The sequence below is a fragment of the Coregonus clupeaformis genome, unplaced genomic scaffold (genome assembly GCF_020615455.1).
Source record: "Coregonus clupeaformis isolate EN_2021a unplaced genomic scaffold, ASM2061545v1 scaf0923, whole genome shotgun sequence".
NCBI classification, from domain to species: Eukaryota; Metazoa; Chordata; class Actinopteri; order Salmoniformes; family Salmonidae; genus Coregonus; species Coregonus clupeaformis.
Genome location: NW_025534377.1, coordinates 117,825 through 137,500, shown reverse-complemented (window position 1 = coordinate 137,500; position 19,676 = coordinate 117,825). Strand labels below are relative to the sequence as shown.

At 43.0% G+C, this 19,676-nt stretch overlaps 1 pseudogene; it reads right to left on the bottom strand.

Moving 5' to 3' along the window:
* Positions 1–19,676, bottom strand: part of LOC123485985 — a 79,120-nt pseudogene that overhangs the window by 35,773 nt on the left and 23,671 nt on the right.

Here is a 19,676-nt window from a genome sequence, read left to right as displayed (position 1 = left end):
ACCCAAATGGATTCTCCTATGGGGACAGCCCGAAGAACCTATTAGGAACCCTTTTTCCTAAGCGTGTACACATCTAGAGGTGACGTGACTATTCTCCACCACTGTCCTGTAGTCTCTTAGGGGTGCTCCCGTCCTTTGTCAGATTTTTGCGTCATGTTGGGTGCGGGGAGTGGTGGGCAGCAAGGGTGGGTGACTCCTCAGAGGCACTGCCAGAGGTAGTCCGTTGCTTGGCGACATGCCCTTGTGGTTGCGGTTGGCGTCGTACTCAAAGGTGCGTTCGGGGTTTGGGCAGGGGGTTGACTGGCATGCCCTCCGGGTCTGTTGACATGGGGGCTCCTGGGCTCTCGGTCTCTGACCGGGTTGAGCTCACACTGAACCTCTGTCTGGAGAGTTTATCAGATGCCGGCGGGCGTCTGGTTCTGTGGCCACGGAACATATATCTGCTGCGTTTTACTGGTGCCCCTACTGTCCAAGTCCTCGATCCCACCTATTGTAAAAGACTTCTGTCTCGTTTGTCTGGTGCATAGCAGTTACTAAGATACCGCGGTGGCTGGCTGGGGCTCTCCTTCAGCACCTTCTCGATCTTTTGTATCCGATTGAGTACAGCAGACGTTTCCTTCCGCGCAGACAGGGAGTGCAGGAATAACGCAGAGGAGTCGGTCTTTCCTGGCCTCTTCTGGAAGCGGCCCAAGCCCTCCCTGTCTGAGGCATGACCTCCTCTTCCTCCGTCTCTGGGTAGGAGCACTCTGAGAAAGCTATACTCATCCTCCGGATGCTCTTGAAGTCAAAGGTCTTCTCACTGCAAGGTGAGGAGAGGAGGCTGGGGCAGCCCTCGCTGCTGCCCACACGCTCACCTACAGGCCTCTTCTCCAGACACAGGCTCATCCTAGGCAGAGCCACCCTCCTGCACTCCCATTCTGAGATCTTCTTACGGATGGCCACAGAGGATGCCCGACACGGGGCGGCTGAGAGAGAGTGCGCTTGTGGACGTGGTTGGACGAGGGTCCCAGGGATAGGTGCTCCAGCTCAGGGCCCACCACTCAGTCCACCCCCCCCAGGAAGATCCTCCTGTTTCTCGGTTCTCTTTCTGCTCTCCTGGCCCCTCTGGGCCTCCTGACCCACCTGAGCCCCACCAGAGGGCTTGTAGATGGAGAGCTTGTTGTCCAGGCAGCCAATGCTCTTGGACTTGGTAAGTCGGCTCTGGGACGGTAGGTCACAGGAGAGGGAGGCTCCGCTGCAGAGGCTAGCGGTCTTGCTGCTCCAGGCGGCCCGGCCCAAGAGTCTGCCGTCTGTTTTGACGTATCTGACGTGCTGCCTGTTGTCCTCGCTGTCGCTGAGCGGGGCGTGGCACCGCCCCTGTGTGGCAGAGAGAATGGGGGGTGGGGACGCAGACTGGCACCTGGAACAAGAGTAGGGGGGCTGGGTCAGAAACATCATGGTACCATTCCTTACAACGTTACTTTATTTGCTCCCAAATAGCAAAATAATAATTCTGCTCACTAAACAGCTCGGAAGAGTCTGGCACTGAGAGCTGCTGTGAATTCCTCTCAACACTGCTGACTGCACATTGAGAGAAACTAGGCGTGAATACCAGTAGTTACCTCAGGTGTTTTCTGCTTACCAGCGGAAGATTAATCATTGCAGCTAAAGCTTATATGGCAACAGAGGGGGAAAAACGCTTTCTTTGGAGAAGAAAAACCTTAAACGCCAGAATGTATTTCTAAGATAATAGGCAACATGAAAACTTTGACCACTCATGTAAAATAACCAATGGAAAGCACCCAGTAATGTGACATAACTTTGGCAGTATGGGATCCCTGTTCGAAGCCAAAGCAAATACATATCTACAGTAAAAATGCATGTGTGGATTTTTCCACATAATTAAAATAATTTGGGTAGAATTGATGTAGACGCCACACACAAAGCCATGGGAATACACCACACTGAGAGACAGATGAGACGCTCTTAGGTCTTACCTTCACCAGCAGCCTACCGCACTAGTCCTGGGAGAGTTGTCTGTGTTTCCTGATGCTAACAGCTAACAGCCTCACAGAGAGGGACGCCGGCCCGCCCCTGGCTCATTACAGACTGGCCCATTGTTCACCTCACACCGACGCTAATGCTACGTTGCTGCTGCTCACTGCTGAGCAATGTGGATAAAACACCCTGCTGCTGACCTCATTTGGGCTTTTCACAGAGAGACACACACTATTTCTCACCCATCTCTGACTCTTCCGTTTCTACCCCACTCAGAGGACTTTGGGAACTTTCTGGACTTGGCTCCTGACTGAGGCTTGCGAAACCCAAGGCGGTGGTGGGGATCTGATGTCACAAAGAGCTAGCGATGGTTAGAATAACAAGTGTGAGCTGGGCTGGGCAGGGAGGAGGGAAGTGATGGCTGTGATCCGAGCTGCAGGTTGAGACAGATCTCTTCACACCACTGGGCTCTGTCTTTCAGCACGGCGGGTGGGGACTACTGGGGGAGAGAGCTGTGCAGCACCTGATCACCTGCAGGCCAGAGTCAGACTGTCTGACTCACTGTGTCAGTGACCTAACTCCTCCTGACAAACTGCCTGCCTCCTTCTCAAACAATCCCTAATTGTACATTTTAAATTCTAAACAAGCATTACGGGTTCAAATCCAATAGAGTTGACAGAACAAACCTAGGGTGGGGACTACTAGGGAGAGAGCTGTACAGCACCTGTACAGCACCCAAAAGGGTTCTACCTGGAGCCGAAGAACCATTTAGGTTCTAGATAGCACCTTTTTTTTCTGAGTGTAGGGTGGGCCTATTATAGAACAAATAACAATATGAGTGACAAAAAGTATTTCAATTACAGTGCCTTCAGAAAGTATTCATACCCCTTGACTTATTCCACATTTTTGTTGTGTTACAGCCTGAATTCCAAATGGATTACATAGATGTTTTTTCTCACCCATCTACACACACATACCCCATAATGACGACGTGAAAACATGTTTTTAGACATTTATGCAAATGTTTTGAAAATTAAATACAGAAATATCTAATTTACTACACCCGAGTCAATACTTTGTAGAAGCACCTTTAGCAGCGATTACAGCTGTGAGTCTTCTCTGGGTAAGTCTCTAAGAGCTTTCCACACCTGGATTGTGCAACATTTGCACATTATTCTTTTCAAAATTCTTCAACTCTGTCAAATTGGTTGTTGATCATTTGCTAGACAACCATTTTCAGGTCTTGCCATAGATTTTTAAGTAGATTTAAGTCAAAACTGTAACTTGGCGACTCAGGAACATTCACTCTCTTCTTGGTAAGCAACTCCAGTGTAGATTTGGCCTTGTGTTTTAGGTTATTGTCCTGCTGAAAGGTGAATTAATCTCCCAGTGTCTGGTGGAAAGCAGACTAAACCAGGTTTCCCTCTAGTATTTTGCTTGTACTTAATCTCCATTCCGTTTCTTTTTTTATCCTGAAAAACATCCCAGTCCGGAACGATTACAAGCATACCCATAACATTATGTTTTGGAATATTTTTATTCTGTACAGGCTTCCTTCTTTTCACTCTGTCAATTAGGTTAGTATTGTGTAGTAACTACAATGTTGTTGATCTATCCTCAGTTTTCTCCTATCACAGCCATTAAACTCTGTAACTGTTTTAAAGTCACAATTGGCCTCATGGTGAAATCCTTGAGCGGTTTCCTTCCTCTCCGGTAACTGAGTTAGGAAGGACGCCTGTATCTTTGTAGTGACTGGGCGTATTGATACACCATCCAAAGTGTAATTAATAACTTTACCATACGCGAAAAGGGATATTCAATGTCAGCTTTTTTTATTTGTACCCATGTACCAATAGGTGCCCTTATTTGTGCGAGGCATTGGAAAACCTCCCTGGTCTTTGTTGAATCTGTGTGTTTGAAATTCACTGCTCGACTGAGGGACCTTACAGATAATTGTATGTGTGGGGTACAGAGATGAGGTAGTCTTTAAAAAATCATGTTAAACACTATTATGAAAAATAATATTTAAAAAAACAACCTAAAAACATGTATGCACTCACTAACTGTAAGTCGCTCTGGATAAGAGCGTCTGCTAAATGACTAAAATGTAAATGTATTACTTTAGACAAGTGAGTCCATGCAACTTATTAAGCACATTTTTACTTTTTGAACTTATTTAAGCTTGCCAAAACAAAGGGTTGAATACTTATTGACTCGAGACATTTCAGCTTTTCATTTTTAATTGATTTGTAAAAATCTCAGAAAATAAATTGAGAACCAGATCACTGCAGATTAGCTCTGAGGGACTACTGTATCTAACTTCTCAGTTGAAACTGCTTGGTTTCTCTATAATGAGGTAGAGGAGTGAAACTGGCCCCACATGCCTGGTTTGGACCTGGGGGTTGGACTCAGCGTTCACTCTCATTAAACCCAGTCCAGAGGCTGGACTCATAGGTTCAGTTTCCTGGACACAGTTTGGGCCTAGTCCAGGACCATAATGACCAGTGTCCTGGATGAAGCTATTCATACATCATCGTTTTGCAGAATAGTGCTAGCTAGATCACGCTCCAGTTGACTGTGGTAAAAGTCCAAAGTTATGTCCAATTATCCAGTCGTCTAAAATGGAAACATATGCGATATGGTTTCAAAGGAAAGCAAATGGATAAAGACCAAACAAGGGTGAAAATAGCAAGAGGACGGATTACTTTTAGTAACCAACATTCTCAAGGTTGAACTCCATTGTTCAGTTCTGTAATTAATCTACATTTAGTTTTGATTTTGCCACATTAATTTGTAAGAATATATCTAAAAGCATTTTGATGTAGCTATGTTCAACAATAAGCTTCTGCTGGGGAAACATTATTGCTAATGGCCTTTAAATCAAACTGTACAGTATATATCCACAGTATTGCTCCAAATGCACATTACAGTGGGGAAAAAAAGTATTTAGTCAGCCACCAATTGTGCAAGTTCTCCCACTTAAAAAGATGAGAGAGGCCTGTAATTTCCATCATAGGTACACGTCAACTATGACAGACAAATTGAGAAAAAAAATCCAGAAAATCACATTGTAGGATTTTTAATGAATTTATTTGCAAATTATGGTGGAAAATAAGTATTTGGTCACCTACAAACAGCAAGATTTCTGGCTCTCACAGACCTGTAACTTCTTCTTTAAGAGGCTCCTCTGTCCTCCACTCGGTACCTGTATTAATGGCACCTGTTTGAACTTGTTATCAGTGTAAAGACACCTGTCCACAACTTCAAACAGTCACACTCCAAACTCCACTATGGCCAAGACCAAAGAGCTGTCAAAGGACACCAGAAACAAAATTGTAGACCTGCACCAGGCTGGGAAGACTGAATCTCTGCAATAGGTAAGCAGCTTGGTTTGAAGAAATCAACTGTGGGAGCAATTATTAGGAAATGGAAGACATACAAGACCACTGATAATCTCTCCCTCGATCTGGGGCTCCACGCAAGATCTCACCCCGTGGGGTCAAAATGATCACAAGAACGGTGAGCAAAAATCCCAGAACCACACGGGGGACCTAGTGAATGACCTGCAGAGAGCTGGGACCAAAGTAACAAAGCCTACCATCAGTAACACACTACGCCGCCAGGGACTCAAATCCTGCAGTGCCAGATGTGTCCCTGCTTAAGCCAGCACATGTCCAGAGCCCGTCTGAAGTTTGCTAGAGTGCATTTGGATGATCCAGAAGAGGATTGGGAGAATGTCATATGGTCAGATGAAACCAAAATAGAACTTTTTGGTAAAAACTCAACTCTGTCGTGTTTGGAGGATAAAGAATGCTGAGTTGCATCCAAAGAACACCATACCTACTGTGAAGCATGGGGGTGGAAACATCATGCTTTGGGGCTGTTTTTCTGCAAAGGGACCAGGACGACTGATCCGTGTAAAGGAAAGAAATGAATGGGGCCATGTATCGTGAGATTTTGAGTGAAAACCTCCTTCCATCAGCAAGGGCATTGAAGATGAAACATGGCTGGGTCTTTCAGCATGACAATGATCCCAAACACACCGCCCGGGCAACGAAGGAGTGGCTTCGTAAGAAGCATTTCAAGGTCCTGGAGTGGCCTAGCCAGTCTCCAGATCTCAACCCCATAGAAAATCTTTTGGAGGGGAGTTGAAAGTCCGTGTTGTCCAGCGACAGCCCCAAAACATCACTGCTCTAGAGGAGATCTGCATGGAGGAATGGGCCAAAATACCAGCAACAGTGTGTGAAAACCTTGTGAAGACTTACAGAAAACGTTTGACCTGTGTTCATTGCCAACAAAGGGTATATAACAAAGTATTGAGAAACTTTTGTTATTGACCAAATACTTATTTTCCACCATAATTTGCAAATAAATTCATAAAAATCCTACAATGTGATTTTCTGGAGAAAAAATCTCATTTTGTCTGTCAAGTAGTTGACGTGTACCTATGATGAAAATTACAGGCCTCTCTCATCTTTTTAAGTGGGAGAACTTGCACAATTGGTGGCTGACTAAATATTTTTTTCCCCCACTGTATATATTGAACAAAAATAGAAACGCAACTTGTAAAGTGTTGGTCCCATGTTTCATGAGCTGAAATAAAAGAACCCAGAAATGTTCCATACACACAAAAAGGTTATTTCTCTCAAATGTTGGGCACAAATTTGTTTACATCCCTGTTAATGAGCATTTCTAATTTGCCAATTTAAATCCATCCACCTGACAGGTGTAGCATATCAAGAAGCTGATTAAACAACATGATCATTACACAAGTGCACCTTGTGCTGGGGGACAATAAAATACCACTCTAAAATGTGCAGTTTTGTCACACAACACAATGTCACAGATATCTCAAGTTTGAGGGAGAGTGCAATTGGCATGCTGACTGCAGGAATGTCCACCAGAACTGTTGCCAGATCATTTAATGTTCATTTCTCTACCATAAGCCGCCTCCAACGTTGTTTTAGAGAATTTGGCAGTAAGTCCAACCAACCTCACAATTGCAGACCACTTGTAACCATGCCAGCCCCAGGACCTCCACATTCGTCTTCTTCACTCCGGGATCGTCTGAGACCAGTCACCCGGACAGCTGATGAAACCGAGGAGAGTATTTCTGTCTGTAATAAAGCCCTTTTGTTGGGAAAAACTCATTCCTGATTGGCTGGGCCTGGCTCCTAGTGGGTGGGCCTGTGTAACAATTGCTTAACACTATGTTTAAGCTTAAACTCTATTGGACCAGTTAGGTTCGCTACTGGAGAAGTAGTGAGAAAATGAAGACCGCACAACTGAATAATTTAGGAAAAGAATGCCGGCTTGCATTTGTAATTAAAATTCGTACAAAAAAAGAATCACTTTGAGTAAATATTGGATGTGACATTTGTACAATGAGCTCAATATGAATTCAATACATCAACAGTACAATAGACTTAGATATCGGCCATATAGCCCGCCTATAGTTTACTAGGGTGCACCCAACTATTTTAATCTGAGGGTAGCTCAGCTTTCAATGTTCAAAGTTCAATACAAATAAAATAAACATGAATCACAGAAAAACACAACCCAATTCACAAATACTGACTTATAAACCACTATGAGATGGAATCAAATGTGAGTGACTGTGCATATCAATAAACACTGTAAGGTGTTTAAAAGTGAGGTATGTGCTTATGTCAGTCCCACTGCAATGTATGGTGCAATGATGTCTTGCAACAAAGAATCCTACCACACCGTAGTATGGCAGTGCAAATTCAGTGTCCTCCAAGGAAAAGGAAAATGAAATCTTCGCATGCAAATCTTCTTACGGATGTCCTGGGTTAGGGCGGCTCGCCATCCTTGGTGGAACTGAATCCATACAACAACAAAAAACGGACCTGTTTTACAAACAGGATCACACACTATATATACCATGAGTACCTTTCATATAAACATTAATATAGCTCTTAGCTTAAGAAAATAAAACTTGAACTAAACAATAAACTAGCCTGAGCAATGCAAAGATCTTTACACAACTACAGCACCAGGCGCACGTGGACTGAACAATAGACTAGCCTGGGCAAATGGAAAGATCTTTTACACAACTACAGCACCAGGCGCACGTGGACTGAACAATAGACTAGCCTGGGCAAATGGAAAGATCTTTACACAACTACAGCACCAGGCGCACGTGGACTGAACAATAGACTAGCCTGGGCAAATGGAAAGATCTTTTACACAACTACAGCACCAGGCGCACGTGGACTGAACAATAGACTAGCCTGGGCAAATGGAAAGATCTTTACACTAACTACAGCACCAGGCGCACGTGGACTGAACAATAGACTAGCCTGGGCAAATGGAAAGATCTTTACACAACTACAGCACCAGGCGCACGTGGACTGAACAATAGACTAGCCTGGGCAAATGGAAAGCGCTAGTGCTTATACCTATACACCATTTCTTAGAAAGTCATCTAAAACATAACTGCGTACCAAAATGGATTATGATAATAGCTAATCACATTTTATAAAAAAGTATGAAAACTAAAATAGTTTGCCATGCATGATTAGCATGATCACTAACGCTTTGCTATTTCAACTGATCGATAGCTGAGCTAGCCTAAATGTTAACAGCTTGTGCGTATGCTTGGTTCAGTATGAACACACAAAATACTAGCAATAGTTAACGTAGCCTAATCGCCAGTGGCTCGTTCTCCTTATGAAAACTCACCAAATCTGGCGTTAATCTTCCCCTCAAAACCTTCACAGCATGTTCGGATAGATAAGTGAGTGTTAATATCCAGTTCTCTCTTTTTTGTTAAATTTTATACAACTTCCCATGACGATTTGAAACATAGTTTTTCTTCCATAGAATGGCGGTAGCTCTTCATGTTCCGTTCTAGCCTCCTTTTCAACATGTTGGAGCCCATCTGGTGTAGAAATGTGAGGTTAGAGAGAGGGACTAGGATAGAATATTGAGTTTTGATTGGCTCAAAATAAACTGCTCGTCATGCAGCTTCTGACAGCTGATTTGAAATAGCTGTCAACTTTTAAACATATCACAATATAATATAATATGATTGGTTACTGGAATCTCACTAGGAACGATAAGTATTCAATATCAGTTGACACCTGGCTCCCAAGTGGGGAGGGCCTATGCCCTCCCAGGCCCACCCATGGCTGTGCCCCTGCCCAGTCATGTGAAATCCATAGATTTAGGGCATACATTTTTTTTTCAGTTGACTGATTTCCTTATATGAACTGTAACTCAGTAAAATCGTTGAAATTGTTGCATGTTGCATTTGTGTTTTTGTTTAGTATAAATTCAGTCTGGTTCTTGTTTGACCTCTCAACAGCCATAACATTCTGTGATAGTCAAAACTGCCCCAGTGTAATATCACTGTAGATGTATTTCAAATAGCAACAGAACCTTTGTAATATATCGATTCAAACACCCCTATCCACCCATCAGACCATTATACCCAAATGTAAGTTCAATCAGCCAGTAGAATAACAGCGCACGTTCAAAAATACCCCCTTAGGCACGCCTTGGCCAAGATTACTCCAGGAGTCATAAAAGCTGGTTTGACTGCATTATTAAGCCCCTGTAAGTTCCTTTTCACAAAAGGAAAACATAAAGTGCAGAATTCTCCAGTACGGATAGCTGCGTTGGGGATGGGGTCTGTGGGGGTGTTCTGGTGGTCAGGACTGGGCCAGTTAAAACAAGCCTGGCTCTGGTGCTGGGCAGCTTCAACTGTGGCGGCCACACATGTACTGAGCTGGGTGCCAGTGAGGGCCTGGCTCCTGGGTCCTGGACCCACTGTCCTCCAGCCAGGCCAGCCAGGGCACATCACATCAACCATAGGCCACTTCCTGTTCTGTTGATAGACCGGGCCACAACAGGAGGGCTTCCAGTAACCCAGATAAATAGATAGATTTTCAAAGAGAGAGAAGCCATTAACATCCCCTCTATTTCATTTTGAGCTTCACCCTCAAGACACCCTCTCTCTTCCTCTCATAAATGTGTTTAATTTCATTTCCTTTGACCTTTTTATAGATTTATATCCAGCTTTCCAGTTACTTAATTTCTTTTCTCAGCAATTATCTTTTCTATTAAAAGAAGTGCCCATCAAAGACGTGCTGCACCCCTCCCAGATCTTATGAGATGTTGTCTTCTCAGAATTCTTTCCTGCCAAGGAATGATAGTAATTTACCGACAGAATCCTTTCTTTTTCTCCATCTAGGATAGAGAGACTTGTGGGAAGGTGGGGGCAAGTATATAACGCTGCTCTCTCTGTGCATAAATTACAGTTTCCTCTCTTAAATCATATTTTTATTTGTTATTTTATTTTATTTAACCTTTATTTAACATTGTGCAATTTTTTACAAGTAAAAAACTATAGAAACATCATGAACTGTGTAGAGTGTTGATGTAACAGAGCTAGGGAGTGTTATTGTTTCTAGAGAACTGTGTTTATCTCTTTGGACTGGGGTCGTTAGATGAGCGATGGGGTACAATTGTTAGATTCAAACACTTGATGTAACCTGAGTAGATTATCAGAAGGAGACCAGGGCTCACTACACTCTTATAAAAAAGGGTTCTAAAAGGGTTATTTGGGTGTCCCCATAGGATAACACTTTTTGGTTCCAGGGAGAACACTTTTTGGTTCCAAGAAGAACCCTTTTGGGTTCCATGTAGAACACTCTGTGGAAAGGGTCCTACATGGAACCCAAAAGGATTCTACCTGGAACCAAAAGGGTTCTACCTGGAACCAAAAAGGGTAATTCAAAGGGTTATCCTATAGGGACAGCAGAATAACCTTTTCAGGTTCTTGATATCACCTTTTTCTAAGAGTGTATCTAACTCAGGAGACATGGTGAGGTAACAGAAAAACAACTACTCAGCACAAAATCAATTTCTCTTAAAAAAATATCTGTCAGTGATGTTCATGTTTAAACTCCTCACAGGCTATGGTGATTTCACACTGAGCCAATGTAGCGCCAGGCTGTAGCTAACTTCCAACTGGCATCCCCTTCTCAAGGTTATTCACATAAGAGATCCAACTAAAACACGTCAGAGCCACAGCCACTGACTGCTGTGTTATACAAGGACATGTAGCACTTGGTAAACTAACATCCTGACAGACTACACACCAAGTAGCAGATGGTGAAGGCTTTGCAGTTGCACCCTGTGAGTCCGATGTGCATTTCCATGCCAGTTGATGCCAGTTCCTGTAGATCTTAAATCTTCACTCTAAGCCTGTCTGTGTATATATATGTGTTGAAGGGAAAGACAGATCACAAAACAGAACAGTCTATCGCCAGCACTTTCATTACGAGCCCTGTTTGTTTCTCTGTTCCAGGAGGAAGATGTCATCTCTCAACATGGTAACTCAAACAAGCCTCTGCTCAGACCAGAAAGAGTTTATAGTTGAATGGGGCCCTATTCCAGAATGTAGAGGATGGTTTACAAAAGCAGAGACTACTAGTCTTATCCCTGCTTCCTGTAACTCTGGAGAAAAGGCAAGACAGAATACTGCAGCCAATCAGTACTTCCTTATTAACAATTACGTAATGCTAACAACTGTGGGTTGATGAGCCATGTCACCTACTGTATGCAGTGTATTACTCAACACAGACACATAGTGGGATCCCACGGTATCACTCTATCACTCATACAGACTTACAAAAATAACTTTCCTCCTGAAGAAAATGTCCTGACTGAGGCAATAAAGGATATGTGCACCTGCGCTGGTTATTCCTGACATCATAGTGCATGTTGAGAGCCATCCCCTCTCTCTCTCCCTCCCTCCACCCTCTCCCCTCCCCTCTCCCTCCCCCTGGCCTCAAGGCTGGTGGTGATGTCACTGACCTGTCGGGGATGTCCCGGGGCACATTAGCCCCCTCTTGCTCGGGGGTGCAGCCTTGGAACTTTTGTTGGCAGTCATCGTCACCCTCGGACCGCCCACTCGCCTGATGGACAGACCACGACACACCACATGAAACTTCCCAGCTCGTAACGTTTACAATACATCAACATCCAACATATTGAAGTCTTTGTGATTGTTTGGGTACACTTGTAGCCGTATACATGTTGTGTTTATAAATCACAACAATTCATTACTTACTGTTAATCAACTGCAGTAATAAGAAAATTAGTTATGTGAAATAAAGCGTTACCCAAAACACTCACGCTTGAATTTGAGACCTTTGAGAGTTTAAGTGGGTCAATGTGCTCTGTGCATATTTGGCCAAAACCATAACAAATATGGAGCTTAATCTCAGCCATGGGAGTGCCATTTCAGATATCAGATGAATGACTTCACTGGATTCCAAACAGTGTGAGTAAACACCAAAGCATAAATACAACAGCCAAGGAGAGCAAAAAGGGCTGTGCTGTGTGAGGGGACCCATCTGTGCTGTAGGCTCTGCTCTGTTAACCCAGCACCTCGCTCTCTCTTCTCATACAAATTAATGGAAATAAAAGAATCATGAGGTCACCGCTCCCAACGAGAATGGGCCCCTGAAGTCTCACAACAGAAGACAAAACGTCTTTGGTTGCCACAGAAACCGTATAAATATTTCTGAATGATTCAGGCCAGTTGGACAGGAGATATGGGCTTGTTTAAAAGAAACCTTCAAAAGAAACCTTGTTATCCCATCAATTTAGAGAGCACAAAACTTTACAAGGTAGAATTAAAGAAATTACAGAGCACGGTGTCTAGATTGTGATTACGGTGCACCCTTAAAATGGCTGTTTCAGATTAAGTGGGCAAGAATAGCCAGTATCTGCAAACACAGCACAGAGCCGAAACTAAAGAGAGGAGACAGTCCATCCCCTTCTGATTGGAATGTGTGTTTGTATCCGTCTCTGCTTGACTAGAGCAGCCAAGATTAACAGACTTGCTCTCTTCCCATGAACGTGTTCACCTAGAGGGCTAGAAAAAAGCCAGGCTGTTTTTATTGCAGATATTCGTTTGAGGCTTGTGGTTTGTGTGATGCTGAAGGCTCTGAGGACTCAGGCTAAACAGGGAGAGAGACATGTTTCTCTGATCTGACTGACATGATGACCACATCGCCCGCGTTACGTGAGCGCGTTGCAAAAATACATTTACACATAGCAGTACCAGTCAAAGTTTGGACACACCTACTCATTCAAGGGTATTTCTTTATTTTTACTATTTTCTACATTAGGTGAATAATAGTGAAGACATCAAAACTATGAAATAACACATATGGAATCATGTAGCAGCCCAAAAAGTGTTAAACAAATCAAATATGTTATATTTTGATTCTTCAAAGTAGCCACCCTCTGCCTTGATGTACAGCTTTGCACACTCTTGGCATTCTCTCAACCAGCTTCATGAGGAATGCTTTTCCAACAGTCTTGAAGGAGTTCCACATAGGCTGAGCACTTGTTGGCTGCTTTTCCTTCACTCTGGGTCAATTGGGTTCAGGTCGGGTGATTGTGGAGGCCAGGTCATCTGATGCAGCACTCCATCACTCTCCTTCTTGGTCAAATAGCCCTTACACAGCCTGGAGGTGTGTTGGGTCATTGTCCTGTTGAAAAACAAATGATAGTCCCACTCAGCGCAAACCAGATGGGATGGCGTCCTTATCGCTGCAGAATGCTGAGTTAGCAATGCTGGTTAAGTGGGCCTTGAATTCTAAATAAATCACAGACAGTGTCACCAGCAAAGCACCCACACACCATCACACCTCCTCCTCCATAATTCACGGTGGGAACCACACATGCGGAATCATCCGTTCACCTACTCTGCGTCTCTACAAAGACACGGTGGTTGGAACCAAGAATCTCACATTTGGACTCATCAGACCAAAGGACAGATTTCCAACGGTCTAATGTCCATTGCTCCGTGTTTCTTGGCCAAGCAAGTCACTTCTTATTGGTGTCCTTTAATAGTGGTTTCTTTGCAGCAATTCGACCATGAAGGCCTGATTTACGCAGTCTCCTCTGAGCAGTTGATGTTGAAATGTGTCTGTTACTTGAACTCTGTGAAGCATTTATTTGGGCTGCAATTTCTGAGGCTGGTAACTTTCCTCATGAACTCATCCTCTGCAGCAGAGTAACTGGTTCTTCCTTTCCTGTGGCGGTCCTCATGAGAGCCAATTTCATCATAGCATTTGATGGTTTTTGCGACTGCACTTGAAGAAACTTTCAAAGTTCTTGAAATTTTCCGGTTAGACTGACCTTCATGTCTTAAAGTAATGATGGACTGTCGTTTCTCTTTGCTTATTTGAGCTATTCTTGCCATAATATGGACTTGGGGTCTTTTACCAAATAGGGCTATCTTCTGTATACCACCCCTACCTTGTCACAACTTACAACTGATTGGCTCCAAAAGCATTAAGAAGGATAGAAATTCCACAAATTCACTTTTAACAAAGGCACACCTGTTAATTGAATGCATTCCAGGTGACTACCTCACAGAAGCTGGTTGAGAGAATGCCAAGAGTGTGCAAAGTGGCGTGACTTTTGAAGAATCAAAATATAAAACACTTTTTGGCTGCTACATGATTCCATATGTGTGATTTCATTGTTTTGATGTCTTCACTATTATCCCACAATGGCAAAATAGTAAAAATAAAAGAAAAACCCTGGAATGTAGTAGGTGTGTCCAAACTTTTCGACTGGTCCTATACATGTTATTCAATAATTTATTCAAACTGCTCGCGTTATTTCAACTGAGCATCTGCGTAGTCAGGGCGCTAAAATAGATCTCCCATCTCCTCATTGGTTTTTAGGAGCATATACCCACGTAGGGTGATCGAAAGATGAACTGAGGTCCAAACTCCATTCCAGTTGGTGGTAGTAATGCACCTTAAAGTTGGTTGCCAACCACCATATAAAGGCCACAGAAAAAGAAGAAGACTGAAGGAGGAGAGATTATTAGAAACTAACTAGGTTTCCCATTTCATCTGTAGATTAATTATCAGAGTAAAGACTCAAAATGGGTCAAAGTTCTACAATGATCCAGAAAAAAAAGGACCTTGTGCATTTCAGGTAAAATAACAACCCAATGTTTGTATCCCGGGACAAATTAGCTAGCCACATCAAGCTAGCAAGCTAAATGCCCATGAATGTTTCATGTGTTTCCGACCTGTCCCCAAATTAATATAGTTGGTTCAGAGTTCATTTAGATATTTCAACCTGCGTGTCCCTGATCGCATCTGGTGTGGATGGACAAAATCAACATGCGTGCCCGGTTTAGTCTGCATGTGAGCCAAAAAGGGTCATCACATTTACACTACTCTGATCAACATTACATTCAATCAAAGGGCTTAATGACTTCCAGTCTTGCATATTTCTCTGCCTGATATTGTAGTTCATATGTTTACCATTATCACAATTTCACCAAAACATCTTTATTATTAATATTTCATGTATTATTGTGTTGAAATGGATGATCAGATCAAATGTGTTGTTTATTCAACGCTTCTCTCCTAAACGCCACACATTCTGTGGTGTCCATGACATCGCAGATATCAGCACTCTGAGGAACCTGTGTTAGTAACCCATGATCCCATGTGGCTCAGTTGGTAGAGCATGGTGCTTGTAACGGCAGTGTTGGGAGTTTGATTCCCACGGGGGACCAGTACCAAAAAAGTACGAAAATGTGTGCGCTCACTACTGTAAGTCGCTCTGGATAAGAGCGCCTGCTAAATGACGTAAATGTAAATGAACACCCTGTAATTTCACCATAAACAGTCCCTGCATGCCCACATGTCCCTGCACAATTTCCTCCCTTCAAATGCCAATCCCATCTAAAAATACAGTCTCAGCACTGAAACAACCCCTCTCCTTTATTCTCTTCCAAAGTGTTTTGGTTTCTATGGAGGTCAATAGAAAACCCAGAGAGATCAGAGGTGGATAGGAGGGAGGGTGCTGGGCTCTGGTCAGAAGCTGTTTGTTTACAGCAGTAGCCCTAGGGACTTGAGCCCTATAGAGACAGGAGGAGAGAGACGGCATTCCTGCTGTCAGCTATTTCCTGTTTTAGTGGACTGAGAGGGACAGAGCATACGTCTTTATTTTGATCCAGCAGCACAGGGAATGGCCAGAATATCCCCTGACCTATCCTAACAACTGCAGTTGTTTTGGTTCATTCGGAATTTCTGCAGGCAGGGAAAGCCAAGGTATTCAGAATGTGAGCCTTGGAGTGCAATGATGGTGATTAGGCTACACTGCAAACACACAGCCATAGGCTCGGTCTGTATTTATTTCTGTGCACACAACCATAAGGACCCAAAAGGTATACTTGGAGTTTCACCTGTATACGTTTTCACTTACTACACTCATCAATGTCACCAACATTAAAAGGTGTGTGAGAAAAACAGAACATGAAAGCACATCTGTGGAGGCTCCTCAGAGGAGGAAGGGGAGGACCATCCTCTTCAGTGAATTTCATAAACATTTAAAAATAGTGAAACATTAAAGTTATCCTTTTTAGATAAAACTATACTAAACATATTCACGTCACCAAATAATTGATTAAAACACACTGTTTTGCAATGAAGGTCCACAGTAGCCTCAACAGCACTCTGTATGGTAGCACCATGGTGTAAGCCGGAAAGACAGCTAGTTTCCGTCCTCCTCTGGGTTCATTGACTTCAATACAAAACCTAGGAGGCTCATGGTTCTCACCCCCTTCCATAGACTTACACAGTAATTATGACAACTTCCGGAGGATGTCCTTCAACCTATCAGAGCTCTTGCAGCATGAACGACATGTTGCCCACCCAATCAAAGGATCAGTGAATGAATCTAGTACTGAAAGCATAAGCTACAGCTAGCTAGCACAGCAGTGCATAAAATGTGGTGAGTAGTTGACTCAAAGAGAGAGAAAGACAATAGTTGAAAAAATTAACAAATTACATTTCTTTAAAAATGAAGGAGAAGCAAGAGAAAGAGATATTTTGTTGTCTTTTTTCACTTTCACTTTCACTTAGATGGAGAATGCAGCTAGCCTGCTCAAACAGAGGGGGGATGCTATGTTAGCTAGCTGGCTATGGCTATCCAACACTGGAACTCTTCAAGTCAAGATAAGCTTTGGGTTTTATTAATGTATTGCCACGGGGGCCACCGGTGTAACTAAACTGCTTGCTGACTGTACACTGTACTGCATGATTGTAGCGGGTTTACTAATGCCTTAGGTCGGCAGGTAGCTTAGTGGTTAAGAGCGTTGTACCAGTAACCGAAAGGTGGCTGGTTCTAATCCCCAAGCCGACTAGGTGATCTGTCGATGTGCCCTTGAGCAAGGCACTTAACCCTAATTGCTCCTGTAAGTCGCTCTGGATAAGAGCGTCTGCAAAATGATCAATTTATTTATTTAACTATGAGACGTTAACTAACATGGGACAAAGATGTAGGCTGTGTGTAGCGGAAGTTAGCGGTTATGATATGAAGGTTTGGCTTGGAAAGGTTTTTTCGCCTGGTCACAGACAGCTGATGTGTTGTGCACTGAAGTCCACAAGCGAAGGGAAAAGGTGAGAGGAGGAGAGCGCGTAGACGCAAGAAGGAATTATACAACGAGCAAAATGTTCATGCTGTTTGTATGTGGCTGCTATGAAAGTGAACTGTGTTTGCATGTGATCAGGGGTGTATTCATTCCGACGATTCTGTTGAAAAACGTTTCTTAAAACGGAAGCAAAGGGAACAAAACGGGGATAAACATACTTTAATTTGTCCAATAGAAACTCTCGTTTGCAACTGTTGGACTAATGATTACACCCTAGATCAGCGAGAATCAGGCAAGAGTGTGCAAGGCGGTATTGAATGTGTCACTGTCTGTCACCTTGATTACAACAACAAAAAATCTCGACCTGTGCACCTACGTTGTAAACTTTCATTCATAGGCTAGGTTGTAGCAACCTCATGATGTGTATAGGAACATTTTGAGTATCATGTAGTAGCCTAACCCTATCGATGTTACATTGAGCTGGGTGAATGGAATATGAATGACAGTCATCCAATATGCTGTAATAGAAATAAGGCCATGCTCATAAAAAAATTTAAGCGTCACTAACCCACTGAAGCACATGAAATAGTAGATGAAATTTGGACAGAATATCAGATGTCTGAAAATATTGCTATTTCTTTTAAATACCTGCTACAGCTTGATGAAATATTCATGGGAGAAGCGTTTTTGCCAGTGAGGCTGAATATGTTCATTGACTTGTTGAAAGATGCCACACCTGTAAAAATACTGTCGCCCTGCGCATAAAAAAACATTTTCAATTGTAATATCTGGGGGAAGCAAATACAGTATGCCTAAAAAAAAAGAGAACTTACTTACTGTAGGCATACTGATCAACCACAGCAATTAAAAACACATTTTAAGTGTCTCAGCTAATCTTAATGGTTCTATCAAAACAAATGTAGAGTGCCCCAGGATTGTTTATAGGCCCATGTATCAATTTTGCATGTACTTCAGATCAGTACAGTTCCAAATATGGGGCTTATTGCCTATACGTACATTGAGTGTACAACACATTAGGAACACCTGCTCTTTCTATGACATAGACTGACCAGGTGAAATAAGTGAAAGCTATGATCCCTTATTGATGTCACCTGTTAAATCCACTTCAATCAATGTAGATGAAGGGGAGAAGACTTTTAAAGCCTTGAGACAATTGATACATGGATTGTGTATGTGTGTGCCATTCGGGGGAATGGGCAAGACAAAAAATATTTAAGTGCCATTGTACGGGGTATGGTAGTAGGTGCCAGGCGCACCGGTTTGAGTGTGTCAAGAACTGCAACGCTGCTGGGTTTTAACGCTCAACAGTTTCCCTGTGTGCATTAAGAATGGTCCACCACACAAAGGATATCCAGCCAACTTGACACAACTGTGGGAAGCTTATTGGAGTCAACATGGGCAGCATCCCCTGTGGAATATTTTTCGACACCCTGTAGAGTACATGCCCTGGGACGACTTGAGGCTGTTCTGAGGGCAAAAGGGGGTGCAAGTCAATATTAGGAAGGTTTTCCTAATGTTTTGTACACTCAGTATATATGGAACACTTTGCAATGACAAGGAAATGGCAGTAATTGCTCATTAAATACCCTGTAACAGGCTACTTGTGCAATTCAAGAACAGTAGGCAGGTTTCAGCAAGTAATTACAAACAAGCCAAGTTGAGGGCAACAAGTGAATTGGTGATTCATAGGAAATTAAATTCACATCAAATGCCTACTTAATATTTTGTTAGTTCAGTTTTGAGTGTTGTGTCTCAACTTACACTGTAGCAATGTCTCTGCATCTTTCTCATACTCTATGTGCAATCGGCCAATATTTACTGTGGCACCCGTGGGCTACACTCTTTGAACATTTTATTTTTTATTTTGGCTGTCCCCATAGGAGAACCCTTTGAATAACCCTTTTGAAGAACTCCTTTTCCACAGAGGGTTCTAGCATGGAACCCAAAAAGAGTTGTAGCTGGAACCAAAAAAAAATAGTTATATCTGGAACCAAAAAGTGGGCAACGTTCTCCTATGGGGACAGCCAAAGCACTTTTTGGAACCGTTTTTTCTAAGAGTGTAGTGATATAGGTTATATGCACAACAATGGAGAGATTTGGGTCAGAGAAGTCCAAGATGGAGCTTTGGGGAGTAAAGAGCAAGGCTTTAGCCAGCTGACTCTGGAGACTATACTCATCTCTTCACATTAAAAAACAAGCTATAAACTACAAGCTCAGAGCTAGCTCT